This window comes from Salvelinus namaycush, unplaced genomic scaffold, assembly GCF_016432855.1.
Source record: "Salvelinus namaycush isolate Seneca unplaced genomic scaffold, SaNama_1.0 Scaffold2650, whole genome shotgun sequence".
NCBI classification, from domain to species: domain Eukaryota; kingdom Metazoa; phylum Chordata; class Actinopteri; order Salmoniformes; family Salmonidae; genus Salvelinus; species Salvelinus namaycush.
Window position 1 is genome coordinate 1 of NW_024059509.1, and position 12,018 is coordinate 12,018.

Here is a 12,018-nt window from a genome sequence, read left to right on the forward strand (position 1 = left end):
ATTAGTACTACCCCATCTCAGCCTACATTAGTATTAGTATTAGTACTACCACCGCTCAGCCTACATTAGTATTAGTATTAGTACTACCACCGCTCAGCCTACATTAGTATTAGTATTAGTACTACCACAGCTCAGTCTACATTACTATTACCATTAGTACTACCACAGCTCAGCCTACATTAGTATTAGTATTAGTACTACCACAGCTCAGCCTACATTACTATTAGTATTAGTACTACCACAGCTCAGCCTACATTAGTATTAGTATTAGTACTACAACAGCTCAGCCTACATTACTATTAGTATTAGTACTACTACAGCTCAGCCTACATTAGTATTAGTATTAGTACTACCACAGCTCAGCCTACATTAGTATTAGTATTAGTACTACCACAGCTCAGCCTACATTAGTATTAGTATTAGTACTACCACAGCTCAGCCTACATTAGTATTAGTATTAGTACTACCACAGCTCAGCCTACATTACTATTAGTATTAGTACTACCACAGCTCAGCCTACATTACTATTAGTATTAGTACTACCACAGCTCAGCCTACATTACTATTAGTATTAGTACTACCACAGCTCAGCCTACATTACTATTAGTATTAGTACTACCACAGCTCAGCCTACATTAGTATTAGTATTAGTACTGCCACAGCTCAGCCTACATTACTATTAGTATTAGTACTACCCCATCTCAGCCTACATTAGTATTAGTATTAGTACTACCACCGCTCAGCCTACATTAGTATTAGTATTAGTACTACCACCGCTCAGCCTACATTAGTATTAGTACTACCACAGCTCAGCCTACATTAGTATTAGTACTACCACAGCTCAGCCTACATTACTATTAGTATTAGTACTACCACATCTCAGTCTACATTAGTATTAGTATTAGTACTACCACAGCTCAGCCTTCATTACTATTAGTATTAGTACTACCACAGCTCAGCCTTCATTACTATTAGTATTAGTACTACCACAGCTCAGCCTACATTAGTATTAGTATTGGTACTACCATAGCTCAGCCTACATTACTATTAGTATTAGTACTACCACAGCTCAGCCTACATTACTATTAGTATTAGTACTACTACAGCTCAGCCTACATTACTATTAGTATTAGTACTACCATAGCTCAGCCTACATTACTATTAGTATTAGTACTATATGTTCAACATGTATGACGGTGTAATGTCTTGTTGTTGTTCTATCTTTATCTTAACTCTGCGTTGTTGGAAAAGGACCCGTAAATCCTCACCTATAATTTATGAAGCAGTATCATACATCTAACACACTGGGGAAATGGTGATCAGGTGTATCATACATCTAACACACTGGGGAAATGGTGATCAGGTGTATCATACATCTAACACACTGGGGAAATGGTGATCAGGTGTATCATACATCTAACACACTGGGGAAATGGTGATCAGGTGTATCATACATCTAACACACTGGGGAAATGGTGATCAGGTGTATCATACATCTAACACACTGGGGAAATGGTGATCAGGTGTATCATACATCTAACACACTGGGGAAATGGTGATCAGGTGTAACACACATCTAACACACTGGGGGAATGGTGATCAGGTGTAACACACATCTAACACACTGGGGGAATGGTGATCAGGTGTAACACACATCTAACACACTGGGGAAATGGTGATCAGGTGTAACACACATCTAACACACTGGGGAAATGGTGATCAGGTGTATCATACATCTAACACACTGGGGAAATGGTGATCAGGTGTATCATACATCTAACACACTGGGGAAATGGTGATCAGGTGTAACACACATCTAACACACTGGGGGAATGGTGATCAGGTGTAACACACATCTAACACACTGGGGAAATGGTGATCAGGTGTAACACACATCTAACACACTGGGGAAATGGTGATCAGGTGTAACACACATCTAACACACTGGGGGAATGGTGATCAGGTGTAACACAGATGGACTGGACATAAACACCACCAGAAGTCCTTCCTGTCTGGCATACAGCGGCATTAGAGGTGTATGGGTAGTGTAGTCCCACCTGTCTCTCTGCCTCCATCTTAGCATACTGTACCAGTAGAGGTATTATGGGTAATGCAGTCCTACCTGTCTCTCTGCCTCCATCTTAGCGTACTGCAGCAGTAGAGGTATTATGGGTAATGTAGTCCTACCTGTCTCTCTGCCTCCATCTTAGCGTACTGCAGCAGTAGAGGTATTATGGGTAATGTAGTCCTACCTGTCTCTCTGCCTCCATCTTAGCATACTGTACCAGTAGAGGTATTATGGGTAATGCAGTCCTACCTGTCTCTCTGCCTCCATCTTAGCGTACTGTACCAGTAGAGGTATTATGGGTAATGCAGTCCTACCTGTCTCTCTGCCTCCATCTTAGCGTACTGTACCAGTAGAGGTATTATGGGTAATGCAGTCCTACCTGTCTCTCTGCCTCCATCTTAGCGTACTGCAGCAGTAGAGGTATTATGGGTAATGTAGTCCTACCTGTCTCTCTGCCTCCATCTTAGCGTACTGCAGCAGTAGAGGTTCTCCGTGGGTCTTCAGGTATTCTCTCTGACAGCGGTCCGACAGGGTGGCTTCATTAGGCAGGAAGTTACTGGCCCACACCTATGACATCACAGGAAGAGGACAACACTGGGTGAGAGCACAGAAGTAGGAGCAGGGATCAGAGGAGACAGTGGAGAGGGGAGAGGGATTAGAAGGAGGGAGGAGAGAGGAGGACCGGAAACAGCAGCACACACACTGGGAGAGAGAGTTCATCATGTCTGTCTGCCCGGACAATAATAACACACTAACTCTAACCCAGCAGAGTTGGCTCTTTAAATAACCCACCACAACGCAGGGCTGCACTCTCATATGCAAATAGCAGGATATCATGGGTGATACTAGGCATATAAATACGGTCCAGTTATTTCTCCTCAGACCTATTGGATTTAAGAAGCACTTTGATCGTCCCCATCATTCCACGTACCAGATAGCAACGGCCTCACTGGGGAGGATACAGGGACTTTAGGAGAAAATGTTCTGTTATTCCCCCAAACCACAGAAAGCAACATGAGGCAACATGGAGATGGATGGACAGCAGAGCAGCAACATGGAGATGGATGGACAGCAGAGCAGCAACATGGAGATGGATGGACAGCAGAGCAGCAACATGGAGATGGATGGACAGCAGAGCAGCAACATGGAGATGGATGGACAGCAGAGCAGCAACATGGAGATGGATGGACAGCAGAGCAGTAACATGGAGATGGATGGACAGCAGAGCAGCAACATGGAGATGGATGGACAGCAGAGCAACAACATGGAGATGGATGGACAGCAGAGCAGCAACATGGAGATGGATGGACAGCAGAGCAGCAACATGGAGATGGATGGACAGCAGAGCAGCAACATGGAGATGGATGGACAGCAGAGCAGCAACATGGAGATGGATGGACAGCAGAGCAGCAACATGGAGATGGATGGACAGCAGAGCAGCAACATGGAGATGGATGGACAGCAGAGCAGCAACATGGAGATGGATGGACAGCAGAGCAACAACATGGAGATGGATGGACAGCAGAGCAGCAACATGGAGATGGATGGACAGCAGAGCAGCAACAACATGGAGATGGATGGACAGCAGAGCAGCAACATGGAGATGGATGGACAGCAGAGCAGCAACATGGAGATGGATGGACAGCAGAGCAACAACATGGAGATGGATGGACAGCAGAGCAGCAACATGGAGATGGATGGACAGCAGAGCAGCAACAACATGGAGATGGATGGACAGCAGAGCAACAACATGGAGATGGATGGACAGCAGAGCAGCAACATGGAGATGGATGGACAGCAGAGCAGCAACATGGAGATGGATGGACAGCAGAGCAGCAACATGGAGATGGATGGACAGCAGAGCAGCAACAACATGGAGATGGATGGACAGCAGAGCAGCAACATGGAGATGGATGGACAGCAGAGCAGCAACATGGAGATGGATGGACAGCAGAGCAGCAACATGGAGATGGATGGACAGCAGAGCAGCAACATGGAGATGGATGGACAGCAGAGCAGCAACAACATGGAGATGGATGGACAGCAGAGCAGTAACATGGAGATGGATGGACAGCAGAGCAGCAACATGGAGATGGATGGACAGCAGAGCAGCAACATGGAGATGGATGGACAGCAGAGCAACAACATGGAGATGGATGGACAGCAGAGCAGCAACATGGAGATGGATGGACAGCAGAGCAGTAACAACATGGAGATGGATGGACAGCAGAGCAGCAACATGGAGATGGATGGACAGCAGAGCAGCAACATGGAGATGGATGGACAGCAGAGCAGCAACATGGAGATGGATGGACAGCAGAGCAACAACATGGAGATGGATGGACAGCAGAGCAGCAACATGGAGATGGATGGACAGCAGAGCAGCAACATGGAGATGGATGGACAGCAGAGCAGCAACATGGAGATGGATGGACAGCAGAGCAACAACATGGAGATGGATGGACAGCAGAGCAGCAACATGGAGATGGATGGACAGCAGAGCAGCAACATGGAGATGGATGGACAGCAGAGCAACAACATGGAGATGGATGGACAGCAGAGCAGCAACAACATGGAGATGGATGGACAGCAGAGCAGCAACATGGAGATGGATGGACAGCAGAGCAACAACATGGAGATGGATGGACAGCAGAGCAACAACATGGAGATGGATGGACAGCAGAGCAGCAACATGGAGATGGATGGACAGCAGAGCAGCAACATGGAGATGGATGGACAGCAGAGCAGCAACATGGAGATGGATGGACAGCAGAGCAGCAACAACATGGAGATGGATGGACAGCAGAGCAGCAGCATGGAGATGGATGGACAGCAGAGCAACAACATGGAGATGGATGGACAGCAGAGCAGCAACATGGAGATGGATGGACAGCAGAGCAGCAACATGGAGATGGATGGACAGCAGAGCAGCAACATGGAGATGGATGGACAGCAGAGCAGCAACAACATGGAGATGGATGGACAGCAGAGCAACAACATGGAGATGGATGGACAGCAGAGCAGCAACATGGAGATGGATGGACAGCAGAGCAGCAACATGGAGATGGATGGACAGCAGAGCAGCAACATGGAGATGGATGGACAGCAGAGCAACAACATGGAGATGGATGGACAGCAGAGCAGCAACATGGAGATGGATGGACAGCAGAGCAACAACATGGAGATGGATGGACAGCAGAGCAACAACATGGAGATGGATGGACAGCAGAGCAGCAACATGGAGATGGATGGACAGCAGAGCAACAACATGGAGATGGATGGACAGCAGAGCAGCAACATGGAGATGGATGGACAGCAGAGCAACAACATGGAGATGGATGGACAGCAGAGCAGCAACATGGAGATGGATGGACAGCAGAGCAGCAACATGGAGATGGATGGACAGCAGAGCAGCAACAACATGGAGATGGATGGACAGCAGAGCAGCAACAACATGGAGATGGATGGACAGCAGAGCAACAACATGGAGATGGATGGACAGCAGAGCAGCAACATGGAGATGGATGGACAGCAGAGCAGCAACATGGAGATGGATGGACAGCAGAGCAACAACATGGAGATGGATGGACAGCAGAGCAGCAACATGGAGATGGATGGACAGCAGAGCAACAACATGGAGATGGATGGACAGCAGAGCAGCAACATGGAGATGGATGGACAGCAGAGCAGCAACATGGAGATGGATGGACAGCAGAGCAGCAACATGGAGATGGATGGACAGCAGAGCAGTAACAACATGGAGATGGATGGACAGCAGAGCAGCAACAACATGGAGATGGATGGACAGCAGAGCAGCAACATGGAGATGGATGGACAGCAGAGCAGCAACAACATGGAGATGGATGGACAGCAGAGCAGCAACATGGAGATGGATGGACAGCAGAGCAGCAACATGGAGATGGATGGACAGCAGAGCAACAACATGGAGATGGATGGACAGCAGAGCAGTAACATGGAGATGGATGGACAGCAGAGCAGTAACATGGAGATGGATGGACAGCAGAGCAGCAACATGGAGATGGATGGACAGCAGAGCAGTAACATGGAGATGGATGGACAGCAGAGCAGCAACATGGAGATGGATGGACAGCAGAGCAGCAACATGGAGATGGATGGACAGCAGAGCAGCAACAACATGGAGATGGATGGACAGCAGAGCAGCAACATGGAGATGGATGGACAGCAGAGCAGCAACATGGAGATGGATGGACAGCAGAGCAGCAACATGGAGATGGATGGACAGCAGAGCAACAACATGGAGATGGATGGACAGCAGAGCAGTAACATGGAGATGGATGGACAGCAGAGCAGCAACATGGAGATGGATGGACAGCAGAGCAGCAACATGGAGATGGATGGACAGCAGAGCAACAACATGGAGATGGATGGACAGCAGAGCAGCAACATGGAGATGGATGGACAGCAGAGCAGTAACATGGAGATGGATGGACAGCAGAGCAACAACATGGAGATGGATGGACAGCAGAGCAGCAACATGGAGATGGATGGACAGCAGAGCAGCAACATGGAGATGGATGGACAGCAGAGCAGCAACATGGAGATGGATGGACAGCAGAGCAACAACATGGAGATGGATGGACAGCAGAGCAGCAACATGGAGATGGATGGACAGCAGAGCAGCAACATGGAGATGGATGGACAGCAGAGCAGCAACATGGAGATGGATGGACAGCAGAGCAGTAACATGGAGATGGATGGACAGCAGAGCAGCAACATGGAGATGGATGGACAGCAGAGCAACAACATGGAGATGGATGGACAGCAGAGCAACAACATGGAGATGGATGGACAGCAGAGCAGCAACATGGAGATGGATGGACAGCAGAGCAACAACATGGAGATGGATGGACAGCAGAGCAGCAACATGGAGATGGATGGACAGCAGAGCAGTAACATGGAGATGGATGGACAGCAGAGCAGCAACATGGAGATGGATGGACAGCAGAGCAGCAACATGGAGATGGATGGACAGCAGAGCAACAACATGGAGATGGATGGACAGCAGAGCAGCAACATGGAGATGGATGGACAGCAGAGCAGCAACATGGAGATGGATGGACAGCAGAGCAACAACATGGAGATGGATGGACAGCAGAGCAACAACATGGAGATGGATGGACAGCAGAGCAGCAACATGGAGATGGATGGACAGCAGAGCAGCAACATGGAGATGGATGGACAGCAGAGCAGCAACATGGAGATGGATGGACAGCAGAGCAGTAACATGGAGATGGATGGACAGCAGAGCAACAACATGGAGATGGATGGACAGCAGAGCAGCAACAACATGGAGATGGATGGACAGCAGAGCAGCAACATGGAGATGGATGGACAGCAGAGCAGCAACATGGAGATGGATGGACAGCAGAGCAGCAACATGGAGATGGATGGACAGCAGAGCAGCAACAACATGGAGATGGATGGACAGCAGAGCAGCAACATGGAGATGGATGGACAGCAGAGCAGCAACATGGAGATGGATGGACAGCAGAGCAGCAACATGGAGATGGATGGACAGCAGAGCAGCAACATGGAGATGGATGGACAGCAGAGCAGCAACATGGAGATGGATGGACAGCAGAGCAACAACATGGAGATGGATGGACAGCAGAGCAGCAACATGGAGATGGATGGACAACAGAGCAACAACATGGAGATGGATGGACAGCAGAGCAGCAACATGGAGATGGATGGACAACAGAGCAACAACATGGAGATGGATGGACAGCAGAGCAGCAACATGGAGATGGATGGACAGCAGAGCAACAACATGGAGATGGATGGACAGCAGAGCAGCAACATGGAGATGGATGGACAGCAGAGCAGCAACATGGAGATGGATGGACAGCAGAGCAGCAACAACATGGAGATGGATGGACAGCAGAGCAGTAACATGGAGATGGATGGACAGCAGAGCAGCAACATGGAGATGGATGGACAGCAGAGCAGCAACAACATGGAGATGGATGGACAGCAGAGCAGCAACAACATGGAGATGGATGGACAGCAGAGCAGCAACATGGAGATGGATGGACAGCAGAGCAGCAACATGGAGATGGATGGACAGCAGAGCAGCAACAACATGGAGATGGATGGACAGCAGAGCAGCAACAACATGGAGATGGATGGACAGCAGAGCAACAACATGGAGATGGATGGACAGCAGAGCAGCAACATGGAGATGGATGGACAGCAGAGCAGCAACATGGAGATGGATGGACAGCAGAGCAGCAACATGGAGATGGATGGACAGCAGAGCAGCAACAACATGGAGATGGATGGACAGCAGAGCAGCAACATGGAGATGGATGGACAGCAGAGCAGCAACATGGAGATGGATGGACAGCAGAGCAGCAGCAACATGGAGATGGATGGACAGCAGAGCAACAACATGGAGATGGATGGACAGCAGAGCAACAACATGGAGATGGATGGACAGCAGAGCAGTAACATGGAGATGGATGGACAGCAGAGCAGCAACATGGAGATGGATGGACAGCAGAGCAGCAACAACATGGAGATGGATGGACAGCAGAGCAGCAGCAACATGGAGATGGATGGACAGCAGAGCAACAACATGGAGATGGATGGACAGCAGAGCAGCAACATGGAGATGGATGGACAGCAGAGCAGCAACAACATGGAGATGGATGGACAGCAGAGCAGCAACATGGAGATGGATGGACAGCAGAGCAGCAACATGGAGATGGATGGACAGCAGAGCAGCAACATGGAGATGGATGGACAGCAGAGCAGCAACATGGAGATGGATGGACAGCAGAGCAGTAACATGGAGATGGATGGACAGCAGAGCAGCAACATGGAGATGGATGGACAGCAGAGCAGCAACAACATGGAGATGGATGGACAGCAGAGCAGCAGCAACATGGAGATGGATGGACAGCAGAGCAGCAACATGGAGATGGATGGACAGCAGAGCAGCAACATGGAGATGGATGGACAGCAGAGCAGCAGCAACATGGAGATGGATGGACAGCAGAGCAACAACATGGAGATGGATGGACAGCAGAGCAGCAGCAACATGGAGATGGATGGACAGCAGAGCAGTAACAACATGGAGATGGATGGACAGCAGAGCAGCAACAACATGGAGATGGATGGACAGCAGAGCAGCAACATGGAGATGGATGGACAGCAGAGCAGCAACATGGAGATGGATGGACAGCAGAGCAGCAACAACATGGAGATGGATGGACAGCAGAGCAGCAACATGGAGATGGATGGACAGCAGAGCAGCAACATGGAGATGGATGGACAGCAGAGCAGCAACAACATGGAGATGGATGGACAGCAGAGCAGCAGCAACATGGAGATGGATGGACAGCAGAGCAGCAACAACATGGAGATGGATGGACAGCAGAGCAGCAACATGGAGATGGATGGACAGCAGAGCAACAACATGGAGATGGATGGACAGCAGAGCAGCAACAACATGGAGATGGATGGACAGCAGAGCAACAACAACATGGAGATGGATGGACAGCAGAGCAGCAACATGGAGATGGATGGACAGCAGAGCAGCAACATGGAGATGGATGGACAGCAGAGCAGCAACAACATGGAGATGGATGGACAGCAGAGCAGCAACATGGAGATGGATGGACAGCAGAGCAGCAACATGGAGATGGATGGACAGCAGAGCAGCAACATGGAGATGGATGGACAGCAGAGCAGCAACATGGAGATGGATGGACAGCAGAGCAGCAACAACATGGAGATGGATGGACAGCAGAGCAGCAACATGGAGATGGATGGACAGCAGAGCAGCAACATGGAGATGGATGGACAGCAGAGCAGCAACATGGAGATGGATGGACAGCAGAGCAGCAACAACATGGAGATGGATGGACAGCAGAGCAGCAACATGGAGATGGATGGACAGCAGAGCAGCAACATGGAGATGGATGGACAGCAGAGCAGCAACATGGAGATGGATGGACAGCAGAGCAACAACATGGAGATGGATGGACAGCAGAGCAACAACATGGAGATGGATGGACAGCAGAGCAGCAACATGGAGATGGATGGACAGCAGAGCAGCAACATGGAGATGGATGGACAGCAGAGCAGCAACAACATGGAGATGGATGGACAGCAGAGCAGCAACATGGAGATGGATGGACAGCAGAGCAGCAACATGGAGATGGATGGACAGCAGAGCAGCAACATGGAGATGGATGGACAGCAGAGCAACAACATGGAGATGGATGGACAGCAGAGCAACAACATGGAGATGGATGGACAGCAGAGCAGCAACATGGAGATGGATGGACAGCAGAGCAGCAACATGGAGATGGATGGACAGCAGAGCAGCAACATGGAGATGGATGGACAGCAGAGCAGCAACATGGAGATGGATGGACAGCAGAGCAACAACATGGAGATGGATGGACAGCAGAGCAGCAACATGGAGATGGATGGACAGCAGAGCAACAACATGGAGATGGATGGACAGCAGAGCAGCAACATGGAGATGGAGGGACAGCAGAGCAGCAACATGGAGATGGATGGACAGCAGAGCAGCAACAACATGGAGATGGATGGACAGCAGAGCAGCAACATGGAGATGGATGGACAGCAGAGCAGCAACATGGAGATGGATGGACAGCAGAGCAGCAACAACATGGAGATGGATGGACAGCAGAGCAGCAACATGGAGATGGATGGACAGCAGAGCAGCAACATGGAGATGGATGGACAGCAGAGCAGCAACATGGAGATGGATGGACAGCAGAGCAGCAACATGGAGATGGATGGACAGCAGAGCAGCAACATGGAGATGGATGGACAGCAGAGCAGTAACAACATGAGGCAGAGTGGCTCTTGGCTCGAGAGTCCTTGGACACCAATCATTTAAACACACTGCCTTTAAAGGGAGAAGCAGAGAAGGAGAGGCTGTCGACTTTGTGTTGGAGAGGTAGAGCAGAAGAGAGGTAGAGAGGTAGAGACACATCCCTCTGTCTTTTCATTCCCATCTCCATCTTCCCCATCAATCCATCAATCCCTCCTTTCATCCCTCTTGTCCTCCTGCCATATCCATCCATCTCTCCCTCCATCCATCTCGCCTTTCATCCCCCATCTATCCATCTCTCCCTCCCTCCAACCCTCCCTCCCTCACCCAGGGGTGGCTCGCAGGCAGCATCAAACCAATCTTACCTGCAGCACAGAGAGACATAGAAGATTATATATTCAGTTTTTAAAGTTTTCAGATTTCATAACTATTTCATGGTTTACAATATCAGATGACTTGATACAGTCAGGTTAATTTACTGAACAAAAACATACATACATATATACTGAACAAAAAATATAAACGCAACATGCAACAATTTCAAGAAAGTTACTGAGTTACAGTTCATAGAAGGAAATCAGTTAATTGAAATAAATTATTCAGGCCTAATCTATGGATTTCACAGGGCAGGGGAACAGCTATTGGTGGGCCTGGGAGGGCATAGGACCAACCACTTGGGAGACAGGCCCCCTACAAAAGGGCATTATTAGAGACAGAAATACTGCTCAGCACTTCGATGCGCTAATAGTGAGGCTGGGGGAGGAAAGGTAGTAAAGGTTAGTTCTAATAGTGAGGCTGGGGGAGGAAAGGTAGTAAAGGTTAGTTCTAATAGTGAGGCTGGGGGAGGAAAGGTAGTAAAGGTTAGTTCTAATAGTGAGGCTGGGGGAGGAAAGGTAGTAAAGGTTAGTTCTAATAGTGAGGCTGGGGGAGGAAAGGTAGTAAAGGTTAGTTCTAATAGTGAGGCTGGGGGAGGAAAGGTAGTAAAGGTTAGTTCTAATAGTGAGGATGGGGGAGGAAAGGTAGTAAAGGTTAGTTCTAATAGTGAGGCTGGGGGAGGAAAGGTAGTAAAGGTTAGTTCTAATAGTGAGGCTGGGGA

The 12,018-nt window shown here is 49.1% G+C and overlaps 1 long non-coding RNA gene across 1 annotated transcript in view; it reads right to left on the minus strand.

The window, feature by feature from the left end:
- Nucleotides 1-2,517: 2,517 nt before the first annotated feature.
- The window catches only part of LOC120039346, a 28,369-nt gene continuing 18,868 nt past the window's right edge, over nt 2,518-12,018 (minus strand). The window contains exon 3 of the long non-coding RNA XR_005475378.1: nt 2,518-2,635. This is a non-coding gene — a long non-coding RNA (uncharacterized LOC120039346). The remainder of the gene's footprint in view (nt 2,636-12,018) is intronic.